A 26,549-nucleotide genomic window follows, 5' to 3' on the forward strand; every position below is an offset into this window, starting at 1 on the left:
TGTAGATGAATATCAAGAGCTCAGATGGAAACCCAGTTCTAAGCAAAGAAGGGAAAGCAGAAAGGTGGAAGGAGTATATAGAATGGAAATGGAAGAGGATGTAGGTGAAGATGAAATGGGAGATACGATACTGCGTGAAGAGTTTGACAGAGCGCTGAAAGGTCTGAGTCGAAACAAGGCCCCGAGAGTAGACAACATTCCATTAGAACTACTGACAGCCTTGGGAGAGCCAGTCCTGACAAAACTCTACCATCCCGTGAGCAAGATGTACGAGACAGGCGAAATACCCTCAGACTTCAACAAGAATATAATAATTCCAATCCTAAAGAAAGAAGGTTTAATAAGTCAAGGCTGCAGAACACTAACGCGAATTCTTTACAGACGAATGGAAAAACTAGTAGAAGTCGACCTCGGGGAAGATCAGTTTGGATTCCGTAGAAATATCGGTACACGTGAGGCAATACTGACCCTACGACTTATCTTAGAAGCTAGATTAAGGAAAGGCAAACCTACGTTTCTAGCATTTGTAGACTTAGAGAAAGCTTTTGACAATGTTGACTGGAATACTCTCTTTCAAATTCTGAAGGTGGTAGGGGTAAAATACAGGGAGCGAAAAGCTATTTACAATTTGTACAGAAACTAGATGGCAGTTATAAGAGTCGAGGGACATCAAAGGGAAGCGGTGGTTGGGAAGGGAGTGAGACAGCGTTGTAGCCCCTCCCCAATGTTATTGAATCTCTATATTGAGCAAGCAGTGAAGGAAACAAAAGAAAAATTCGGAGTAGCTATTAAAATCCATGGAGAAGAATTAAAAACTTTGAGGTTCGTCGATGTCAGTGTAATTCTGTCAGAGACAGCAAAGGACTTGGAAGACCAGTTGAACGGAATGGACAGTGTCTTGAAAGTAGGATATAAGATGAACACCAACAAAAGCAAAACGAGGATAATGGAATGTAGTCTAAGTCGGGTGATGCTGAGGGAATTAGATTAGGAAATGAGACACTTAAAGTAGTAAAGGAGTTTTACTATTTGGGGCGCAAAAGAGCAAAATAACTGACGATGGTCGGAGAAGAGAGGATATAAAATGTAGACTGGCAATGGCAAGGAAAGCGTTTGTAAAGAAGAGAAATTTGTTAACATCAAGTATAGATTTAAGTGTGAGGAAGTCGTTTCTGAAAGTATTTGTATGGAGTGTAGCCATGTATGGAAGTGAAACATGGACGGTAAATAGTTTGGACAAGAAGAGAATAGAAGCTTTCGAAATGTGGTGCTACAGAAGAATGCTGAAGATTAGATGGGTAGATCACATAACTAATGAGGAAGTACTGAATACGATTGGGGAGAAGAGACGTATGTGGCACAACTTGACTAGAAGAAGGGATCGGTTGATAGGACATGTATGAGGCATCAAGGGATCACCAATTTAGTACTGGAAGGCAGCGTGGAGGGTAAAAATCGTAGAGGGAGACCCAGCGACGAATACACTTATCAGATTCAGAAGGATGTAGGGTGCAGTAGGTACTGGGAGATGAAGAAGCTTGCACAGGATAGAGTAGCATGTGGAGCTGCATCAAACCAGTCTCAGGACTGAAGACCACAACAACAACAACAACATCAAATTCTAATATCCAGCAACTGCAGCGATGTGGAGATAGGCTCAGGGAGTGGCGGCGATATTATGCACTTGCAGTGGTCAAGACTCCAGAGATCGCTCCCTCTACAGCAAATATAAACTGGTCAACCAAAGTATTATGACCAAGGATCTAATATCGATATTGGCCCGAGCAGGCGACAGCACCGCCACCTGGGGAGGAATGGCGGCTAGTCAGACACCCGCACAGCACATGTTCAAATGGCTCTGAGCACTATGCGACTTAACATCTGAGGTCATCAGTCGCCTAGAACTTAGAACTGCGTAAACCTAACTAACCTAAGGACAACACGCACATCCATGCCCGAGGCAGGATTCGAACCTGCGACCGTAGCGGTCGCTCGATTCCAGACTGTAGCGCCTAGAACCGCACGGCCACTCCGCCCGGCTACAGCACATGTATTACCAGTGAGCATGCGGTCCGTGTGTGTAATGGGGACGGCGTGCGATCTATCTGAGTTTGACCGAGGGCGGACGTAATGACCTAGAGGCTCGGTATGAGCTTTATTTCGGAGACTGCACGACGTGTCGGGTGTTCAAGGAGTGCTGTGGTGAGTGGCTTCAACACGTGACAAAACCGAAGTGAAACAATGGCCAAACGTCGTGGTGATGGGTGGCCACCCCTGATTACAGATGTCGGATGTCGTAGGCTGGGCAGACTGGTAAAACAGCACAGGCGGCGAACTGCGGCAGAACGAATATCATATTTTAATCGGCGACAGAATACAAGTGTGTTTGAACACACAGTACAGCGAAAACTCTTAACGATGGGTCGCCAGCCGACGACCCATGCATGTCTCAACCATGACTGAAATGGCCGCTTGACCATTGACACTGGACGTCCGCACGGTGGCACAGCGTTGCACGGTCTCATGAATCCCGATAGCTTCTCCATCATGCCGATGTGAGGGCGCGAATCCGTCGCCCTCCAGTGGAACAGTTCCTTGACACCTCCACTGTGACGGAGACAAGCTGGCGGCGGCTCCATTATGCTCTGGGGAACATTCACATGGCCATCCATGGGTCCAGTGGAGCTCGTGCAAGGCACACTCAGTTTGATAAAACAGATGAACAGGAGTCAGATTTTAGCATACAGCCTCCATTTAAACAATGTTTAACAGAAAGTAATCAGAAACTGCCAGTTCATCTTCGCCAAAGCAGTTACAATCCCATTAGTACGCAGTATCAGTTATCTTTATTAGACCAGAACATAACGGGACTCAGAAATAAAGTTGATGAACTACTCATTTGTATTGATGAAATTAATTCATCTAACCAAATTGACATAATCTGCCTCTCTGAACATCAAGTGACCACTGATATAGATATGTTAGACATTTCAGGATTTAAGCTAGCTTCCTACTTCTGCAGAGTAGTTATGGATGGCAGAGGAGTTGCCACATTTATTAAAAACTGCCATAAGTTCAAGAACATTGACATTAATAAATTCTGTTCAGAGCAGCTTTTAGAAGCATGTGCAACAGAAGTAGAGTTCCATAACAGATCCTATATAATAGTAACTATTTACCGAGCACCTACAGGAAATTATAATTTATTCATAAATTATCTAGAAGCTCTTTTGACCTATTTAACAGGAAGAAACAAAGAAATTTTGATTGCTGGTGTCTTTAATACAGATTTTCTAATGCAATCTTCCAGTCAACATTTACTGCAGTTAGTAATGTTGTATTTCAATCAAACTCACACTGTAAACTTTCCAACTAGGATCACTAAATCCTCAAGGACATCCATTGATAACATTTTTATAGACAAATCAAAGGAACAAAATCATATCATAGAACCTGTAATAAATGGACTATCAGATCATGACATGCAGCTCCTTGTTTTAGATGTAAATTCTAAATAGATTATCAAGACTGCTATATCTGAGTACAGGAGAGTAGTCAATCAACCAAAAATTGAGTGTTTTAGAAAACTGCTCAAAGATATGAACTGGAAAGATGTTTTATAGTGCTCATGACATAATTGAAAAATATAACACATTCATGAACAATGTCAGTGCCATGTTTGAAAATTGTTTTCCTCTAAAAGTTACTCAAATTAAACAGAAGTCTATAATAAAACTATGGATTACACAAGGAATAAAGATTTCCTGTAAGACAAAAAGGAAAATGTATCTGTCGACCAAGAATAGCTCCAATGCTGATGATTTAGCTAAATACAAGGAATACTGTAAAATACTAAAAAAAGTAATTCAGACATCCAAACAAATGCACTACGAGAAGAAGATAGCAATGTCAGGGAACAAAATAAAAACAACATGGGATATAGTGAAAGAGGAGACTGGTAGAACCAGAAAGGAACAGGAGCAAATAGCATTAAGGGTAGGTGACACATTAGTAACCGATGGGCTTAGTGTGGTAAATCTATTTAACAAGTACTTTATATCCGTTACTGATAGAATGGGATTGTCAGGATCAGTAAATAATGCCCTTGAATATCTGAAACTAGCCTTTACAAATAGCTTCAGGTACATGAATATGTCACTTACTTCACCAAAAGAAATAACTTCCATAATAAAATCTTTAAAACCAAAGCATTCTAGTGGTTACGATGAAATATCAACAAAGTTAATTAAGGCATGTTCTTGTGAGTTTAGTACAATTCTAAGTTACTTGTGTATCCAGTCAATTATAACTGGGACATTTCCTAACTGGCTAAAATATGCAGATGTCAAGCCTCTATTCAAGAAAGGGGATAAAAGGGATACCATCAAACTACAGACCGAGTTCACTTTTGCCAGCATTCTCAAAAATTTTAGAAAAAGTAATGTACAGGCAGCTTCTCAACCATCTGACCACAAATAACATATTATCAAGAACATAGTTTGGAGTTCTGAAGGGTTCTGATATCGAGAAGGCTATTTACACCTACAGCTAAAATGTACTTAATTCATTAAATAACAAATTACAAGCAGCAGGTATTTTCTGTGATTTGTCAAAGGCATTTGATTGTGTGAACCACAACATCCTTTTAAATAAATTAGAATTCTATGGTGTCACGGGCAATGCTGCAAAACGGTTCAAGTCATACCTCACTAATAGGAAACAAAGGGTGTCAGTGCAAGGGACTAATGAATTAAGTCATCAGTCATCATTAGAATGGGAAGAAATTGCATCTGGTGTCCCACAAGGATCCATCTTAGGGCCATTACTTTTTCTTGTGTACATTATTGATCTCTCATCAGTTACACTGCCAGAAGCAGAGTTCGTTTTGTTTGCAGATGACACAAGTATTGCAATAAATAGTATGTCGAGTGTAGTTTTAGAAAGATCTGCTAATGATATTTTCATGAAGCCAACTCACTGACATTAAACTTCGAAAAGACTCACTATATGCAATTCAGAACCTGTACGAGGTTTCCACCCAGCATATGCATAAAGTATGAAGAAGAGCAGATAGAAGAGGTTGACAGTCTTAAATTCCTGGCATTACAACTTGATAATAAATTCAGTTGGGAGGAGCACACCACAGAACTGCAGAAACGCCTTAACAAATCTGTATTTGCAATTCGAGTGTTAGCAGACATCGGCGACATAATGAAAAAGATTGTATACTTTGTCTACTTTCATTCCGTAATGTCATATGGTATAATATTGTGGGGTAACTCTTCAAGTCAAACAAAAGTTTTCAGAGTCCAAAAGCATGTAATACGTATTATTTATGGAGTAAATTCACGGACGTCCTGTAGAAACCTGGGTATACTAACTACTGTCTCTCAGTATATTTACTCCTTCATGAAATTTGTCCTAAATAATATATCTCTTTTTCCAACAAACAGCTCAGTTCATACATACAATACCAGGAACAAAAATGATCTGCACAAGGACTTCAAAGCACTTACTTTAGTTCAAAAAAATTTTCCACTACTAAGGAACACTCATCTTCAATAATTTGCCAGCAAACATAAAAAAATTTTTTACAAATAAAGATCAGTTTAAAAGGAGCCTGAAAGACTTACTAGTGGCCAACTCCTACTCCATTGACGAATTTTTTAATAGAAACAAATGATGTATTGTATATACTCATACTATCAGTATTGTTATTTCAGCTTAAAAAAATTGACATGTTCCACATCCACGAGGATCTCCTCAGCACGGATCTATGGAACGAAAATCTAATCTAATCTAATCTAATCTAACCATGACGTACACTGGTTACACGCCATGCACCCCCCTTCATGACAATCATGTTTCCTGACGGCAGTGACCGATTTCAGCGACATAATGCGCCATGTCACAAGGCCAGGAGTGTGATGGAATGGTTCGAGGAATACAGTGATGAATTCAAATGGATTTGCTGGCCCCAACTCGCCAGATCGGAAACCGATTGAACACATTTGGGACGTGATCGAAAGTGGTCAGAACTCATCGCTCCCATCCCCGGAATTTACAGGCGACTTGCGTGGGCAGATGTAGTGTCAACTCCTTCCAGCGACCTACCAAGGCCTCACTGCTTCCATGCCAGGATTCGTCGCCACTGTTATCCGTGCCAAAGGTGGACTTACCAGCTATTAAGGAGTTGGTCATAATGTTTTCGCTGATCAGTGTTTATACAGCCAGGGGACTTGACCAGGAGTCAGCATCTCGAAACCTCTTGGCAGATTAAAACTGTGTCCTGGGCTGAGATTCTATATCACAACCTTTGCCTTTCGCTGGCAAGTCCTCTACCAACTGAGCTACCCAGCACGACTCACGACCCGTCCTCACCAAGCCATGTCTCTGCAATATACTTCCTTGCACCAGTGCTGATTCCGCAAGTTTCGCAGGAGAACTTTTTTTAAGTCTGGAAGTACGAGATGAGGTACTGGCAGAAGTAAACCTGTGAGTATAGGTCGTGAGTCGTGCTTGGGTAGCTCGGTCTGCAGACGACGTGCCTGCAAAAGGCAAAGTTCGAGAGTTCGAGTCTCGAGCCGGCTGCCTGGAAATTTTATATCACCACACACTCTGGTGCAGAGAGAATATTTATTCTGGAATTAGCATATTGCTGATTAAGCCTCAGTATGGCACTTCTCAAACAGAGGGTTTCTGTTAAGTTCCAGCTGAGGTAACGATCTTGATGACCTACAATGGTCTAACATACATGGAACTTGTTACTGCTTAAAGAAGCAGTGTCTTCAGGAATGGATGCAGATGTGACAGATCCCGTCAGCTGTCGAAAAGAGGACACTACACATCAAGACGGGCAAAACTCACTCAGACGACGCACCAATAGAGGTCAGAAATGGGGCGAGTACAGATTGTTGGCGGTTGCACACCTTGCAAATTCAGGACCCGCTGTTACGTCAGTGCCATATTGGGTTCATTCTTTCCCACTGCCGTTCCTACCCGCTGAGTCAATCTCTTTCGATGAAGCATGCAACGGCAAGTCGAGAATTAGTACGGAAGGTGAGGGCACGATCTTGCTGCTGTAAAGCAGCGTTGACAGGGCGAAAATGACCGACTCTCAGGATCAGCTGGTCTCTGACGATTCTGTGTTCTGAGACTGTGGAGGTTAAGACGAAAATTAAGTGATGCAGCGTATACAACTGCAAATGTGTTCCAATAGAGGAAGATTGATCTCTGGAATAAGTTCCATGCTGTAGTCAAAGCTTCAGATGAAAAACATACAAATTTCGTCCAGTACAAACAAAGTGGTTGTATTCTTGTTTATTCAACCTCCGCCATGAGAAGAGAAATGTGCTCCATTAAGCGAGCACAGGATACAGAGCAGAAAGCGCTCTATTTTTTGTTCTTCTGGTCACAGTGCCTTGCGTTTATGGGCTAATAGTGAGTTGTGTAACTTTTTCTGAAATTGCTGTAAATTTATTTAAATCAGTAAACCACATTAACAATTCAATAATTATCACCATTTAGATGATACACTTCATCCTCGTATCTTGTTTTCTTATGCTGTCTTCACAGACCTGGTAGTGTGTCATCACAAATCAGACGTTTTTAATAGAAACACAAACAATCAGCAAATGGGAAGTACTGCCAGAGAATGGATGACTACCAAGCCAGGGGCAAAGTAGACTGAAGAGAAAAAAGCATCCAAGAATAAAAATTGAGAGGTATTTTCAAACCCTTGAAGATTGAAATATAGTAGTTTAGCGTGCTCTGATAGGGTCCAATCGCCCTAATAAAGAATTCCTCCCAGGCTCCTTGTCTGAAGTGCTCTAAAACTGACAAACTTCTTGCAATGAGAGGAGCAACACTGGGGAGTGGAAAGGGGGCGGGGGAAGGAGTATAGCACTCTAGTTCTAATACAGACATGGGTGTTTTTAAAGCCCCTGCCATATAAGCTGCATTGTATGACGGGTGTGTTGCGTGGGGACAGTATAGGCTGACAAAGCAGGACAACACTATTACAAGACAACAGGCCTGTTTGTGCTGGGCAGCCTACTCATTATGGGAAAAGAGGGATTTCCAAGCTCTTGGCAAAGAGGCTGTGCTGCACGAGAGCTATGTTGTGGCAGTAGTACCAGCCTGTTTTATGGACCACATGTATGGATGGGCATGCCTGGAGGAAGGTTGACATGGATAGAGGAGAGATAGGTGGGTACGAGAGGATAGATAGGGAGAGAGAAGCAGGAGAGGGGGGGACAGTGTGCAAGAGGGGTTGTTGAGAGAGAGAGAGAGAGAGAGAGAGAGAGAGACAGAGAGAAACGGAGGGAGGGAGGGAGAGGGTGGGAGACGGAGTGGAGGAGATGGACAGAAAGAAGAGGGGAAGAGGAGATGGGCTGAGAGGTGGCAGGAGGAGATACACGGATAGGTAAATGGAACTGGAGATGTGCACGTTTGAAACAATTTGGCACATGAAACCTCCTGGCAGATTAAAACTGTGTGCCGGGCCGAGACTCGAACTCAGGACCTTTGCCTTTCGCGGGCAAGTGCTCTATCAACTGAGCTATCTAAGCACGACTCACGCCCCGTCCTCACAGCTTTACTTCTGACAGTACCTCATTATGGAATTTGACACATGAACAGCATACTTCACAAGTATCAGCATTGGGTGGTTTGGAACTGTCTAGCTCTAGTAGGAGCAGAGATGCAGCAAACATGTTTTCTTCCAGTCCCTGGCGTATAGGCTGCCCTCCATGACGGGAATGTCCAGTGGGAATAGTATCTACCTGTTGTATTGGCCTACAATTCAGGAACAAGAAACGACTTTTCAGACCGCATACATGTAGACTGCTTTGCATGACAATCATGTTGTGTCAGATTAGTATCGATCTGAGAGAGAGGGGAGGGGGGAGGGAGGCAGGGAGAGAGAGAGAGAGAGAGAGAGAGAGAGAGAGAGAGAGAGAGAGAGAGAGAGAGAGGAGAGAAGGGGGAGGAGGAGATGGACAGGGAGAAGGGGTAGGAGGAGATGAATAGGGCGAGATGGGAATACTGAGACAGGTTGTGCTACGTTTGTTATCCTCTGCACCTACTCTGATTTAAAAGTTCAGACATCTCCATACAGCAAAGAACAACTAAATGGGATTCCAGACCTCAACCACATATTATTAGCATGTTCGTGAGATGAAAGCCAAGGATTTAATCTCTTCAAGGACTTGGTGAGAAGAATGATTCATAAACCTATATGTGTAACAAAACTGTTTAAGCAGCTATCCACGGCGGATTATATCAGTATTGCCTAGTTTCTGAAAGAAATGGAAAGACTGATACAGAAAATAGAGGCAAATTCGCTCCTGACAGGATTGCATATTCAGCAAACCGTCTGATAAATTCTTGCTCCAACAATTAGCGCCTAGCATGAGTAGTTATGTCACAGGGGCAGGGTTGAACACATAGGGTAAGACAAGAAGATGTCATTGAGGTAACTTCTTATGTCGTCGGATGAACAGCTATCTGCTAATGCAGTGTTCATGACACACCATATATATAGTACATATCCAGACACGACGTGTACGGATGACTTCTATGGTGGCTGCAAAGAATTACCGTGCACTGATATTGTGAGACTGCAAATGGGGCAATGTAATAATACAGCGACTTCTCCCATTTAATTGAAAAAATAAAGCGTGAAGTTTAAACGGTACTACTCCTCAAAGTGTCACATCCTCCAAGAACATTGGCGAACAGTAGCATGATATGTTGTCTGTCTGTGTCTTTTCTGAACGGCTATTCTGTGCTCATTCTAAACCACTGGCTTATGTTCTTCAGCCAGGATAATTCTCTCTCTCTTGGACCACATGTGCCAACACGGAATTAGTTGCAACGGGTTGTATTTGTTGTTGCACATTATATTCCAGACTTCTTTTCTTGGTGATACTGGAAATTACTAAATACACTACTGGCTATTAAAATTGCTACACCAGGAAGAAATGCAGATGATAAACGCGTATTCATTGGACAAATATATTATACTAGAAATGACATGTGATTACATTTTCACGCAATTTGGGTGCATAGATCCTGAGAAATCAGTACCCAGAACAACCACCTCTGTAGAGATGGGGGATCCGCTCTTGAACTAATTCATAGAGTTCAATCTTTCAAAGGAGTGAACAATCAGTGATTCAGAAAAAAAGAACGGTAGCTCCAAACGTTTCCCACGGCAGAGAGAGAGAGAGAGAGAGAGAGAGACGGAGCATATCAGCAGCGCCTCTGCTGGTCAGAGCACAGTGCACGCCACACAACACAGCCAGCGCCGGCCTCTGCCCTGCTTCTACCTTGGCTGCCTGCATTGTGCAGTGCCCCATTGGATTTTGTGTTTCACATATGCCGTGCCGTCTCTGTGCGTCGTCTGCCGCGCAGTGTCTGGCGCAGCGTAACTTCGCATCGCACTCTGTCGGCGATCGTTTCAGTCGCACGTCCTGCCCTCTGGGCAGTTGATGCGAGCAACAGGACAGAGAGCCACCTAGCGGATAACATAGGAACTACTTGCAACAACCTGCTCGCAAGGGAACGGACGATTTGTCTCGGAGCGGGTGAGTTCACCGCTCCCCCCACCCTCGGAACTCGCCCGCTCAACGCTCACCCCACTGTCTCGACTCTAGCCAGAGCGTTGAGCAAAGCGACTCAGGTGTCACTGTGGTCTCTGCGGTCTCAGCTCACGCAGTAATACAGCTCGCGGCTCGACCTGCTCGACTCAGCGCCTCTGCATCGGAGTTCGTCGCTACTGGATATTGTTCTTCGTAGTAATACCGCTATGTATATTACATTATTATGTTATGTATACATCAATTGTTTTTATTTTATTTTTATTTGTTTAAACTGATTAGATTAGGTTCCTGATGACTCCTCTTACTATAGGATTTTTATTCTGGACACTCGAATTTACACTTTAATTACGAGCGAACCGATAAATGTATCGCAAAATGTGATACACCAATATTTTCCTTGTTTTATTCTGCGTAAGGCTATATGCAGCACTTTCGTTTTACAGTCAAATTTATAATTTTTTTCTTATTCTGGTACGGATTTTGCGATTTTAGGCATCTTCGGAAGGAAACGTTCACTTTAAAAATATATGGCTTGCGATGTATTTGTATGAAGTTAATGAAATTTTAATACATTATAGCCAAATATATTGTTAATGTAAATCTCAAGTTACAACATTTTCCGATCACCCAAAAAACCACGATAGTGCAAAATAAATCAATAATCAAAAACTTTGTCATATCGTGGAAATTTCAATAAACAATACAAAATTCTTACTCATTATCTGTGTTACTTCAAAATAGGATCAAATAAGATCAAAATACAGGTATAGTACTGGAATACTGGAATAAACCAAGTTTAAAGGGCAATGGCCTTCCATTTATTTTCTATTGTAAATGAGTGGTGAGTCATGAAAAAGAGCTAATTCATTTCAGGGAGTGAACAGTTCAGATCCAATCTCTGAAAAGAACAGTTTTGCCCATCTCTACACCTCTGGCCGTAATAACGGCATTCAGTCAAACAGAGCATGGATGGCGTGTACAGGTACAGCTGCTCATGCAGCTTCAACACGGTACCACAGTTCATCAAGAGTAGTGATTGGCGTATTGTGACGAGCCAGTTGCTCGGCCACCATTGACCAGACGTTTTCAATTGTTGAGAGATCTGGAGAATGTGCTGCCCAGGGCAGCAGTCGAACATTTTCTGTATCCAGATAGGACCATACAACACCTGCAACATGCGGTCGTGCATTATCCTGCTGAAATGTAGGGTTTCGCAGGGATCGAATGAAAGGTAGAGCCACGGGTCGTAACACATCTGAAATGTAACGTCCATTGTTCAAACTGACGTCAATGCGAACAAGAGGAAACCGATACGTGTAACCGATGGCACCCCATACCATCACGCCGGGTGATATGCCAGTATGGCGATGACGAATACACGCTTCCAATGTGCGGTCACTGCGGTGTCGCTAAACACGGATGCGACCATCATGATGCTGTAAACAGAACCTGGATTCATCCAAAAAAAAGACGTTTTGCCATTCGTGCACCCAGATTCGTTGTTGAGTACACCATCGTAGGTGCTCCTGTCTGTAATGCAGCGTCAAGGGTAACCGCAGCCACGATCTCCGAGCTGGTAGTCCATGCTGCTGCAAACGCCGTCGAACTGTTCATGCAGATGGTTATTGTCTTGTAAACGTCCCCATCTGTTGACTCACGGATCGAGACGTGGCTGCACGATCCGTTACAGCCATGCTCATCTCGACTGCTAGTGATTCGAGGCCGTTGGGATCCAGCAAGGCGTTCCGTAATACCCTCCTGAACCCACCGATTCCATATTCTGCTAACAGTCATTGGATCTCGACCAACGCGAGCAGCAATGTCGCGATACGATAAACCGCAATTGAGACAGGTTACAATCCGACTTTTATCAAAGTCGGAAACGTGATGGTACGCATTTCTCCTCCTTACACGAGGCATCACAACAATGTTTCACCAGGCAACGCCGGTCAACTGCTGTTTGTGTGTGAGAAATAGGTTGGAAACTTTCCTCATGTCAGCACGTTGTAGGTGTCGCCACCGGCGCCAACCTTGTGTGAATGCTCTGAAAAGCTAATCATTTGCATATCACAGCATCTTCTTCCTGTCTGTAAAATTTCGCGTCTGTAGCACGTCATCTTCGTGGTGTGGCAATTTTAATGGCCAGTAGTGTATCTGTTCATACGTTGCAGTGGTGCCACATCTGTGACATCTGTCCACGTTATCCTTAATAACCTTCGATATGGCTACGTGTTGTAAACAACAGACACCACACATTCATGCCTCAATGGGCTATGAATCCAAAATCATCAGTGCAGTTGCACATATACATTCGATCTCCAGGACGCATCTAAAATTCGCGAGCACAGAGTACATAGATGACAACTGCGAATAAGTGGTGATGCTACGTGAGAATGTGCGACAGCCGAGGAGCGATGGTCCACACATTTGGGGTTAACACTGTGTCCAGGTGGCCCAGTGGTTAATGTAACTGTGTAGTATGCTGGAGATGCCAGGTACGAGTTCCAGTGCTGCACATATTTTCACTCATTGTCACTGATTCTGCATAAAGTCACGATGCAGCTGACATTATCAGATCCTTCCCTTTCTTTTCTCCCACCTCCACCTCCAGTTTCCGTAATACGCAAAAACAATGCCTAACTACAACAAAAGCAGCAAGATTCTTTGGACAATCTACCACAGGTTCTCATTGGGCAACTTTCTGATCTTTTGCATTTGATAATACACGCCTGGATTGCCACCAGAGGCTGTGCATTGTGCATTGATGGGACTGTGGGGGCGGCCTTCATTGTGACCTGTGTTTCATTTGGTCTGAATTTGTTACCATGTACTCCTACAATGATGAACTACATGTCATATCATTTGTCAATAAAATTATCCAGTCGTTGAGGGTGTAGTGTTTCTTTAACTGACAGTGTAGCTACTGTCCTCGGGTAAGCCAAAAGCCATTTACATAAAATAAAAAATAAAGGACAAATGAGAGACGAATGTATAGTCTGTGTCAGCAGCAACCGCTACACACTGGATTTTCCACGGCGCGAGCGACGCCCTTCGCCTGGGCAGCTGCACAGGCCGCACCCCCACTGGACAAGTCAGCCTTGTGTAGCCGCTGTCCGTACTCTGTGGACTCTTACAGCTTTTGCAGGTCGTCGTTGACTCTGTGCTACGGCAATTACAGGCAGAGGCTTCGGTAGGATCTCAGCACAAACTCACTGTACCACTTCTGGTGTTTCTTCTTTTAGACTTTTTCAAACAACTGACAAGCCAATGTATTTCCTTCTGTCGCAGCCACAGTCGCGACTAACGAGAACACGGCAAGTGCCATAACCCGATTTCACATAAACTTCGCTCAGTCTAAGAGGAGTCAATGTAAAGAAACAAGTGTCTCGCCTTGTATGTACATACTCTACCGTTTCTGGGAATACAACGGTCAAAGTTTTCGAGGTACTCTATGTCCCCTCCATGCCTCTCAGCGTGCGGGCACCTCAGCTGAAATGGTGGGACAGCGGCTAGCATCGTGGCTTCTGAACTTTTGCACCCCGTGTTCAAAATCCAATTATTGCTTTTATTTATTCTATTTTTATTTTTTGCATTTATCTCACCACGTCCTTAGGAGATTACTACACGAAGGATTTTATCAAGTTAGGGGATACAAGGGCGTTATATTAACTGTAAAATTGCAAATGGATTTCACAAGAAATGTCGTACATTTATTTTATAAGTGAGTATGGTATTTTAGGAGTTACAATATTTTTAAAGTTGCCTATCACGTTCTTAGATCAACTCTTATGTTAATTCTTATATTTCATTATTTTTCTTCAGGAACATTTGGTGTATTTCCCTGGGTGATACCGATCGTAGAAACATTCGAAACATACAAATTCCGAACACCGCAAACATAGTGCAGAGTCAGGTTTGCCACAGTGACATCTCTGCTTATAAATCTACTCGGGAAGGAAACGTTAACGCATCTGAAGATTTCAAGCGTTGGCAATAATTTCGCGCAAACCACTTTTCCGAGAAGTGGCGCCAGCAACTGATTATGAATTAAGATACAGTACAGGAATTTAAACGAAAATAATTTTAAATAATTTTCTCGTTCATTTTTTTATAATTCATTCACCAGACTTGCAATTAGTAGAACAGTAAGGACAACGTTATTTCAATATACATTCGAAAACATTCGTGAAGCAATCTTCTACAGACGTGGGTTGTTGTTGTTGTGGTCTTCAGTCCTGAGAGTGGTTTGATGCAGCTCTCCATGCATCTCTATCCTGTGCAAGCTTCATCTCCCAGTACTTACTGCAACCTACATCCTTCTCAATCTGCTTAGTGTATTCATCTCTTGGTCTCCCTCTACGATTTTTACCCTCCACGCTGCCCTCCAATGCTAAATTTGTGATCCCCTGATGCATCAGAACATGTCCTACCAACCGGTCCCTTCTTCTTGTCAAGTTGTGCCACAAACTCCTCTTCTCCTCAATTCTATTCAATACCTCCTCATTAGCCGGCCGGAGTGGCCGTGCGGTTCTAGGCGCCACAGTCTGGAGCCGGGTCCGCAACGTTCGCAGGTTCGAATCCTGCCTCGGGCATGGATGTGTGTGATGCCCTTAGGTTAGTTAGGTTTAATTAGTTCTAAGTTCTAGGCGACTGATGACCTTAGAAGTTAAGTCGCATAGTGCTCAGAGCCATTTGAACCAATACCTCCTCATTGGTTATGTGATCTACCTATCTAATCTTCAGCATTCTTCTGTAGCATCACCTTTCGAAAGCTTCTATTTTCTTCTTGTCCAAACTATTAATCGTCCATGTTTCACTTCCATACATTGCTACACTCCCTACAAATACTTTTAGAAACGGCTTCCTGACACTTAAATCTATACTCGATGTTAACAAATTTCTCTTCTTCAGAAACGCTTTCCTTGCCATTACCAGTCTACATTTTATATCCACTCTACTTCGACCATCATCAGTTATTTTGCTCCCCAAATAGCAAAACTCCTTTACTACTTTAAGTGTCTCATTTCCTAATCTAATTCCCTCAGCATCACCCGACTTAATTCGACTAAATTCCATTATCCTTGTTTTACTTTTGTTGATGTTCATCTTATACCCTCCTTTCAAGACACTGTCCATTCGGTTCAACCGCTTTTCCAAGTCCTTTGCTGTCTCTGACAGAATTACAATGTCATCAGCGAACCTCAAAGTTTTTATTTCTTCTCCATGGATTTTAACACCTACTCCGAATTTTTCTTTTGTTTCCTTTACTGCTTGCTCAATATACAGATTGAATAGTATCGGGGAGAGGCTACAATCCTGCCTCACTCCCTTCCCAACCACTGCTTCCCTTTCATGCCCCTCGACTCTTGTAACTGCCATCTGGTTTCTGTACAAATTGTAAATAGCCTTTCGCTCCCTGTATTTTACCCCTGCCTCCTTCAGAATTTGAAAGAGAGTATTCCAGTCAGCATTGTCAAAAGTCCACAAATGCTAGAAACGTAGGTTTGCCTTTCCTTAATCTTTCTTCTAAGATAACGCGTAAGGTCAGTATTGCCTCACGTGTTCCAACATTTCTACGGAATCCAAACTGATCTTCCCCGAGGTCGGCTTCTACCAGTTTTTCCATTCGTTTGTAAAGAAATCGCGTTAGTATTTTGTAGCTGTGAGTTATTAAACTGATAGTTCGGTAATTTTTACATCTGCCAACACTTGCTTTGCTGTGGATAGATAAATGAAAAACAAATGTAAAAATGAAAACTGGGTTTAGAGCAAGGGACGCAAACGTATGAGGCCGCGATACTAGACACTGCGCCACCGCTTCAGCGGCACTACTCGGTCGCTACAGGACACATGCAGTACCTCGAAAACTTTGTAGTTTCCTCAGAAACGGTCGAATATCGACGGATAAGCGGAGATATGTGTTCGCTTATTTTGACCTCTCTTCCATTGAACGATGTTTCTAGGAATTCCGTTTATGGCACTTGTGTTCTCATCGTTAAGTACGGAACGTGTAAGGTGCGCCGAGCCGTTCTTGTGCGGTTGACCCCGACCCTTCGTCGTGCAGCTACACAATAGAGTTGTGGCGATTAGTGAATGAGTCGTTCATTTGAACGACTCTAAATAAAGAATCGTAAGAATCGAATCGTGATACGGACAAATCGTCGTTCAAAAGAATCGTAAGAACGATTGCGTGTTTCCGAGTCGTGACATTTCCAAGTTCCAACGATTCATCGATTCTTAGTACACTATGCTTCGAAGGCAACTTCCGAATCATGCCGAGTCGTGCCGAATGATTACGACCGCCAGATGGCAGTCAAGTGGAAGATGCGTGTGAACAAAGGAAGCTTGGAACGAAGTTTGTGGGGCCGTAATATTACTCGTGAAAACCAAGCTGACATCTGGCGGTGGCTGACGGGAACGAGCGTAAAGGCATTTCCCATTTACTATCCCTACATAGTGCACATGCGCGGATTCGTATCATCCTACGTTTTTCTGTGCTCTTTCCAGTTCCACAGCACCTTATATTTCACAATAAAGCAACTGTCAGCCCTCACACACTGCAAATTTAGTTTAACTTTTGTTTCGTTGAAATACAAAGCATAGGTATTTTGCTTTTAATTTGTCTGAGAACTTGTTTCTGCCACTACTATTTATGTGAGAAGACGACATACTTCTGAAGTGTAGGATACAATCGCATACAGCGACATTACTTCACTGCTAATTTGCTAATTCTGCTAGTTCCAGCAGTGCCGCCACTAAATGGCTGTCGCACTAGACCAACATTACAGACCCTATATAGAGAGAATGCAGGCTCTCTAACCATTACCTTTCTTGGCGGATCGCCGTGTAATACCGTCTTTAAACAAAAGCTTTTTAATTAACAATTTCAAGTTCGAGTTTTCGAATGTTATCGTGTTCAGATTCATATTAAATTTTAGTGAAGTAATGTCGCTGTATACGATTGAATCCTATTGTTTAGAAGTATGTCGTCTTCTCACGTAAATAGTAGTGACAGCGGCAAGTTCTCAGACAAATTAAAAGCAAAATACCTATGCTTTGTATTTAGAAGAAATGAAAGTTGAGCTAAATTTGCTGTGTGGGATGGCTGTCAGCTGCGTTATGAATTACAAGGGTGATGTTAACTTGGAAAGACATCTTAGCACAGACAAACTTAGGATGATATGAGCCAAACCACGTCTGCCTCACTGCTAGATTTTGTTACTATAAAGCAGACGTCTGTAGTTAGGTACGTTCAAGCCACACAACCAAACTGGCATACCACGTAATTTTGCACCACCTTCCACACAAATAGACTTCTGAAACTTCCTGGCAGATTAAAACTGTGTGCCCGACCGAGACTCGAACTCGGGACCTTTGCCTTTCGCGGGCAAGTGCTCTACCATCTGAGCTACCGAAGCACGACTCACGACCGGTACTCACAGCTTTACTCCTGCCAGTACCTCGTCTCCTACCTTCCAAACTTTACAGAAGCTCTCCTGCGAACCTTGCAGAACTAGCACTCCTGAAAGAAAGGATATTGCGGAGACATGGCTTAGCCACAGCCTGGAGGATGTTTCCAGAATGAGATTTTCACTCTGCATCATTTCTTTCAGGAGTGCTAGTTCTGCAAGTTTCGCAGGAGAGCTTCTGTAAAGTTTGGAAGGTAGGAGACGAGGTACTGGCAGGAGTAAAGCTGTGAGTACCGGTCGTGAGTCGTGCTTCGGTAGCTCAGATGGTATTGCCCGCGAAAGGCAAAGGTCCCGAGTTCGAGTCTCGGTCGGGCACACAGTTTTAATCTGCCAGGAAGTTTCATATCAGCGCACACCCCGCTGCAGAGTGAAAATCTCATTCTGGAAATAGACTTCTCTTTCCTGGCATATTGAAATAAAACAATAGATGCAATCAAATCAAACGTGACCTTTCAACAATTAAGGCATTACACGTATAAATCGAGAATCACACTTGTAACGTCATATGCATGTTTACTCATAAATAAACTATTTCTGGCATATCTTATCGTGACACAGTTCGATTCTAACCCCACTGACAATTTTAGACATGTCCTGCCGTCTGTGAGTAAGATGTAGAACGTTTTGCATTCCGTAAGAATCGTGCCATCGCAGACTAGAATGAATCGTGAAAGAACCGTGAACGAATCGTAGGAATCGATTCGCAATGTGAGATTGAATCGTAGGACTCGAATCGGGAAAAAGAATCGTGTTGCCCAACTCTACTATGCAGACAGGTGCGGGCGGCCAGCTGTTGCCATCTGCCGGTCCAGCCTCGGCGGGGTCCGCGCGAAGCGACGTAAACTGTGCCAGCAGACAGACGGCTGGCCGGCCACCCGGCGGATCAATACGTCGATGGCGTCCGGCGCGTCACTACAGGCGGGGCCGACCTGCCACTGCCACGGCCGCCCGCCTCTCGCGCCTCGCTCCACTGTCTGCCCCGAACAGCTGCGAACCGACCAGCGCCCAGTACATTCCTCCCAGCCTACCACGAAGAGTTCTACGGAGCGTCGGGCTGCTGCTTCCGACAATAGGCCAGAGCACACGGAATGTTGATGCTTTTGCTGTCTTCAGATCTCCAGGCTAGACGACCCCGTGCAACCCACTTGATCTCGCCATAACTACCGCAACTACAGATGATTTTCACGGGTTTGCAGCCGGGTTCCATCGTCCTGACGACAACACGATATTTCGGCGGACCATCTGGCCGCCATCTTCAGGTGAGATTGAGTGCACAATCACGCCGGAACTGAAGAGACCTCATCTTTTTTCTTTTTTCCTTTATTGATTTTCGATTCCCCCTAAAGGGGGCGGACTGGCAGCAGCTTATTACGCCGCTCTTCAGCCTACAGAATTTGTATTAAAAAGATGAAGATAATAAAAAAATAATAACAATTGGCGATAAAATCGGTGACTTAAAGGTAAAATGGCAGAAAATTCTGGAGCTTAAAACATAAAACACAGGGTTGATGATGCTAATAAAATACACAGGAAGCAGAAAAATAATAGACAATTAAAAAACACGGCGACAGTCTGGGTTCTGTTCGCAAGAGATATAAAATGCACACCCAGTGACAGCATGATTTCTGTTCGCAACACTGTGGAAAGACGCACAACACTGAACACTCACTTAAACACTGCACTAAAAAGTTGGCACAAATATGACATATCACACCTGAGAGGAGGTGGGGGGAAACTGGACAGATGACGGGAAAAAAAGGGGGGAAGGAGAGGAAAAGTGAAGGGGGAGGGGGAAAGGAGCCAATGGAAGATGAGGATCCATAAGAGGGGTGGGGGTGCTGAGCAGACGTGCCAGGGAGTGGGAAAGGCAGAGAAAGGGAGTACAAAAGGACTCGGCGGTGGGGGGGGGGGGGGAGAAAGGAGATAGGGAGAGGGTAGGCGGGAAGAAAACACAGGATGGAAGTGGGGAGGAAGAGGCAGCCCAGGGAGAGGACGGAGGAAAAGAGGGGGGTGAGGATCAGAGTTGATAGGAGGGATAAATGGAGGGAGAGAGGGCACCATCCGGGAGGGGGAGTTGACGGAAGCCACCTTGGGAAAGGAGATGTAGGGTGTAGAGATGGAGGGTAGGGGGGATACAACAGTGAAGACGTGGCAGGGGGCGGCGATGGGAGAGGAGAGGAGCAACCAGGGGGTGAGGGGGTTCAAGGCGGCGGGAGGTGTAGAGGATGCGGATATGTTCGAGGAAGAGGAGCAGATGGGAGAAAGGAATGAGATCATAGAGGATCCGCGTGGGGGACGGGAGGCGTATACGGAAGGCGAGGCGGAGTGCATGACGCTCAAGGATCTGGAGGGACTTATAGAATTTGGGGGGGGGGGGCAGATATTCAGGCAGGACTGGCATAACAGAGGATGGGACGGATTAAGGATTTGTATGTGTGGAGGATGGTATAGGGGTGCAACCCCCATGTCCGGCCAGAGGAGTTTGAGGCGGTTGTGGGCTTTGGATTGGATGGAGCGGAGATGAGGGATCCAGGTGAGGTGACGGTCAATGGTGATGCCAAGGTAGGTGAGGCTGGGGGTGAGGCGGACAGGACGGGCACAGACAGGAAGGGAGAAATCCAGGAGCCGGAAGGAGCGAGTGGTACGACCTACGATGATTGCCTGGGTCTTGGAAGGATTGAGTTTCAGGAGCCATTGGTTACACCATGCAGCAAAAAGGTCAAGGTGATTCTGGAAGAGACCTCAGATTCGGCGGCTCCTATATACCGCGGCTACTGGCCGTTGCGCGTGCGCGAACAACGGAAGAGCTGCCCTCTGTGAGGCGCCAGCGGTGAAAACTGTCAAAAGCGAGGAATCGCAGAATTAAAATGCAGCCGGTCGAAAACCAGACCGTTGTTGTTTTATCTGTGATAAAATAGGATTCCACGTCTTGCTTAAAGGAAAACCTTTATCTCTGATAATAATATCATCAGAGAGACGTATTTCAATTGATTCTTTCAGTACACAATCCCAGTAAGGGGAAGCCGAGGCAATAATTTGCGTCTCTTTGAAGGACATATTGTTCAGCAACGGCTGATTTTTCCGGCTGGAGCAGACGTGTATGCCGCTGATGTTCCACACATCGATCTTGAACTGTACGAACAGTCTGTCCAATGTAGGCCATGCCGCAGTGACAGGGAATCTTGTACACCCCAGGCTTCCTCAGTCCCAAATCATCTTTAACCGATCCAAGAAGGGATCTAGTTTTGGCCAAAGGCATAAGGACGCTTTTAATATCATACTTCCTGAGGATCCTTGAAATTTTCGAAGAAATACTTCCCACGAAGGGTAAAAAAGCAAAATATTTGGAAGTGTCCACCGTTGGTTCTCGTGGGGGTCCAAATTGAAAAGCACGAGTAATTTGGTGATCAGAATACCCATTCTGCCTCAAAACCACCTTAAAGTGATCAAATTCCTGTTTCAAGTTATCGGAATCCGAAACAGCATAAGCCCTATTGATCAGTGTTCGTACAACTCCCAAGCGTTGATGTTATTTACTCGGAAGAGCGCGGCCTTCTCAGTAATGAGTATCTTCGATTACGTGACTTCCATTTGTTTAAGAAATGAATGATGAAATTGTTGTGCGTGAAACAAGTGACGGTGAAATTTATACTTTTTCTTGTCACAAATAATTCACCATCTTTTTCTGAATACGTAGCGGTTTCCGAGTGTGTGGTCAGACAGGAATCTAAGAGCACAACTTAAATTACTGCGAATGAAACTAGCAGCAATCGTCTTTATACTTTAACTTGTCACAAGTATTTATGTGCGATCGAATCCTTAACAACAGTAGACAGAGATGAAAGATTCCCGCCACAATATTTTTAGACTATACCACCATATATGAAACATTTTCACTCATCAGACACATCTAAATCAACTACAACGAACGTCTATAACTGCAATCGCCACACGCTCTCGGAAAGACTTTTTTTTTTTAGATATTGTTTTTATGAGCCAAATCGCTGATGTATCATACAGGGGAGTACGCTACTGCATCATTTGGCTGTCTAGGAGCGAGTTACAACCACATTCTATGCATGTTCTTATTCTTTGACACTCTCTTAAACAATTTTTTGGGTTTTGCAGATGTCTTCCGTCTATGCAACTAATTGAAGGCAGTTTGTTTATTGCCATACGCGTTTCGCTTCTTTTATTCGTGAAGATCTTCACGAATAAAAAAGGAGAGAAACGCGTATAGCAATAAACAAACTGTGCCGGCCGCGGTGGTCTAGCGGTACTAGGCGCTCAGTCGGGAACCTCGCGACTGCTACGGTCGCAGGTTCGAATCCTGCCTCGGGCATGGATATGTGTGATGTCCTTAGGTTAGTTAGGTTTAAGTAGTTCCAAGTTCTAGAGGACTGATGACCACAGATGTTAAGTCCCATAGTGCTCAGAGCCAATAAACAAACTGTCATCAATTATATGCATAGCTGAAACGTACCTCCATGAATTTTGAGGCAGCTGAGGAACGACGGAAAACAGAAAAATGACGAATTTTTCGGGTGTTTCTATACATGTATTTGTACATGTGGTTGTTGTTCTTGTTGTGGTCTTCAGTCCTGAGACTGGTTTGATGCAGCTCTCCATGCTACAGTAAAGCTGCATGCCCTCGGGAAAAATTACGACCGTAGTTTTCCCTTGCTTTCAGCCGTTCGCAGTACCAGCACAGCAAGGCCGTTTTGGTTATTGTTACAAGGCCAGATCAGTCAATCATCCAGACTGTTGCCCTTGCAACTACTGAAAAGGCTGCTGCCCCTCTTCAGGAACCACACGTTTGTCTGGCCTCTCAACAGATACCCCTCCGTTGTGGTTGTACCTACGGTACGGCTATCTGTATCGCTGAGGCACACAAGCCTCCCCACCAACGGCAAGGTCCATGGTTCATGATGTAGTACATGTGGTACTACACCTCATTCCTAACTCATATTCCGAAACCTAAAATCCAAAACAAGACGTCAATGTGAATGAGAATAAAATGACTTAATGTGAGATTTATGTCGGTTTCCAGCACACAGTCAATAATCTGTTTTTATCGCGCATTCATGGAAGCATGTGGTCAGCGAAATTTGAACAGCATTACCTACTCTAACCACGTTTCTCTGCTCTGTGAAAAATAGCGTGGCCGCGTCGGCTGCCAGCAGCTAAGGGTCCGTGCCGCTGTGGCGCTGCAGTGCACATGCGCGGATCTGAGGCAGATTGCTTTTGAATGGTTTGCGCGAGGAGAACTGACAGCAGCATTCGCTAGGACCGTTCGGCATCGCTTCCGAAATGCATATTCCTCAGAAAACGAGACCGTTCGGTGCGCTCGCGTACCGAACCGATCGGCAAAATGGCGGAAAGATATAGGTGAGCTGTGATCTCGAATGTGGGCCACTCACTGGATATCACCTGAGTAAGAGATGTATCAGAGACAATATAACCCTTCTAAAGCTTCGCACATTGACAACCACAGGTAAAACAAGATCAAGCAGACCCCACGGACTGATGGACAGGGACTGTCGAGCAGTGTGGTGCGTTGCTGTAAAAAAAAACTCATACAACTACGTAGAGGGTTAAAAAGAGATGGGTCACAATGTTCGAGCTGCCGCTCATAAACCACACACTTCTGTGGCACGACGCTTTAGGTGGGGTACACAGCAACGCCACTGGACAGTGGGTGACTAGAAACGAGTGATTTGGAGTGATGAAGCACACTACACTCTGTGGCAATCCAATGGAAGCCGAATGGCTGGGTAATATGTAGCGACAACAGTGAAGTACAGTGGAGGTGGCGTGTTGCGGAATAGAAGTGTTTTTCGGGGTTAGGATTTGGTCCTCTCATTGCGCTTAAGAAACGCGCTAGATGTGGAAGGACGTGAATACATTTTGCAGTGTTTTGTACTGCGCACAGTGGAGGAATCGTTTGGAGATGACGATTGTATTACAATGACGACACACTCTGTGGTAAAGCAGTATCTGTGATACAATAGTTTGTGGACAATAACACTCCTGAAAGGGACTGACGTTGCCACAGTTCCGGCCTGAGCACAACGGAACGCCTCTCAGATGAGTTATAAAGTTGACTTCGCTCCGGACCCTGGAGTCCAATATTACTACACTGGTGTGCAAAACTGAAGAAACAAAAGGAAATATTGCAAGGCTGCCTTTATTTTGCTACAAAACTGTGTGAACAGTAAAGTACAAACAATGTAAAGAACACAGAACGCAAACGACTGCAACACGCGTAACAGTAGACAAAAAATGTTCTTCGTTTTTTCCAGCTTAACGAATTTGCACACACATTCCGACAACTGGTTAAGGTGCTCAGTATGGGGTGTGGCCACCTCTGGCACCGCCAGTACAGGTCTGACAACGATGGGGCATGCTGTGAATGATGTCATCAGCCTCATGTCGAGACAATAGCACCCATTCTTACAGCAGAGCTGCTCGCAAGTTTCGGAGAGTGGCTGGTGGAAGCTGCCGTGATGCAAGCCGTCTCCCTAGTGCATCCCTGACATGCTGTATGGGATTCAAGACGGGAGAGTCAGCAGGCCAAGTCGTACGTGCAACATCTCCCATTTCCAGGAAAATGTCAACCAGCCGTGTTCTATGAGGTTGAGCGTTATCGGCCATCAATACGACGTCTGGGCTCACCGCAACTCGCAACAACTGCAGATGAGGTCCCAAGATCTCGTCACGATACCTGACAGCAGTTAAACCTTGCCGATTCACCGTACACCGTTAGGGATCCTCTTCGATATCGGTCTTTTGCCACAATGTTTTGGTTCTGGAATCGTGTTCCACGTTCCCTCCAGATGCCAAGCCATCGAGAATCACTCTGCAGACTAAATCGGGACTCATCTGTGAAAACAACATTGGCCCACTGTTCGACCGCCCAGATGCCACGTTGATGACTCCATTCTAGACGTTCCCCTCTGTGAAGATGCTGCTGCTGCAGCCTTCGGCACACCGTTGGCCTCGATACGACACGTCCAGTGGATGCTGCGATCTCACGTGCCAGTTGCAGTGCAGTACTAAGGCGGACACAGTATCGGTCTCTATAAACCGTCGCCACAGCCGAGAAACAACACAACGATTCACATTAAACCATCGGGCCAAATCAGGCTGCGACTGCCCTGCTTCCTTTCTTTCTATGGCCCTCCACAGCACAGTGTCTGGTAGGCTTCTTCTCTTTGCCGTACTGCACAGTCTGTGACTGCGTATACAGCGATTGTGGATGTGGGGCTACCCGGCTAGCACTACCTCGTTCCTGACGTCACCTTTGGCACGGTTGTGTGTCGAGTGGAATGCCATCCTCCGTGCAGAAGCGATCGTACGGACATCTGGTTGACAGTTTGTATGATTATATCGTGAATTAGACACAGGACGGAGAGATAGCGGTTTGTTACGTTAATTTTCGACACCAGTATAGTTCTTCTGGTTTCGGCTCTTGAGGAAGAATGGGCTGCCATTCATCTACAGAGATTCAGACACTTCATTGAAAATGTCCCCAGCCGAGCTCAAGCGATTACAAAGGTGAATGGTGGACACAGCCCATATTAACGTCTGCTAATATGTTCCGGATACTTTTGATGAGATAGTGAATGTTTTTTACATGCTTAGACACACTGTGAAGATCTATATCGTTCGTCGATTTCAGATTATTACGTAATTGTTGCGTACATAGTTCCGCGTAGTCAGTGCGTACACAACTTTCCCAGTATGATTATATCGTGAATTGGACACAGGACGGAGAAATAGCGGTTTGTTACTTTAATTTTCGACACCAGTATAGTTCTTCTGGTTTCGGCTCTTGAGGAAGAATGGGCTGCCATTCCTCTACAGAGATTCAGACACTTCATTGAAAATGTCCCCAGCCGAGCTCAAGCGATTACAAAGGCGAATGGTGGACACAGCCCATATTAACGTCTGCTAATATGTTCCGGATACTTTGGATCAGATAGTGAATTTTTTTTACATGCTTAGATACACTGTGAAGATCTATACCGTTCGTCGATTTCAGATTATTACGTAATTGTTGCGTATATAGTTCCGCGTAGTCAGTGCGTACACAACTTTCCCAATAGAGCGCGCCCCGCTAAGCACAACAGCGCAGGCGCAGCGCTCGTCCGTCTCCGCACTACGAGATGGCGCTGTCTTAGAGACGGACCAAATTCTGCTTCCGCTGATCCGCGTATTAATATGTCTCGCAGCCAATGAGATTGCTGCTAACGTAGAACCTTTTCTCCTCGCGGATCACACTCGCGCGGTGATACCTGAACGCCCTCAGGAGGGCACTGCGTTTACCCCTTGGATTCCCCATTGACGATTTACATGCCGCTGCGGAAATCCCACTCCTGAGAGAGCGTTTCCAAGACCTGGCAAGGGCCTTCTATGAAGGTACCTCCAGGTCGCGAAATGCCCTCATCCACTCCCTAGGTCGGTATGACATGTC

Source organism: Schistocerca cancellata, chromosome 8 (genome assembly GCF_023864275.1).
Source record: "Schistocerca cancellata isolate TAMUIC-IGC-003103 chromosome 8, iqSchCanc2.1, whole genome shotgun sequence".
NCBI classification, from domain to species: Eukaryota; Metazoa; Arthropoda; class Insecta; order Orthoptera; family Acrididae; genus Schistocerca; species Schistocerca cancellata.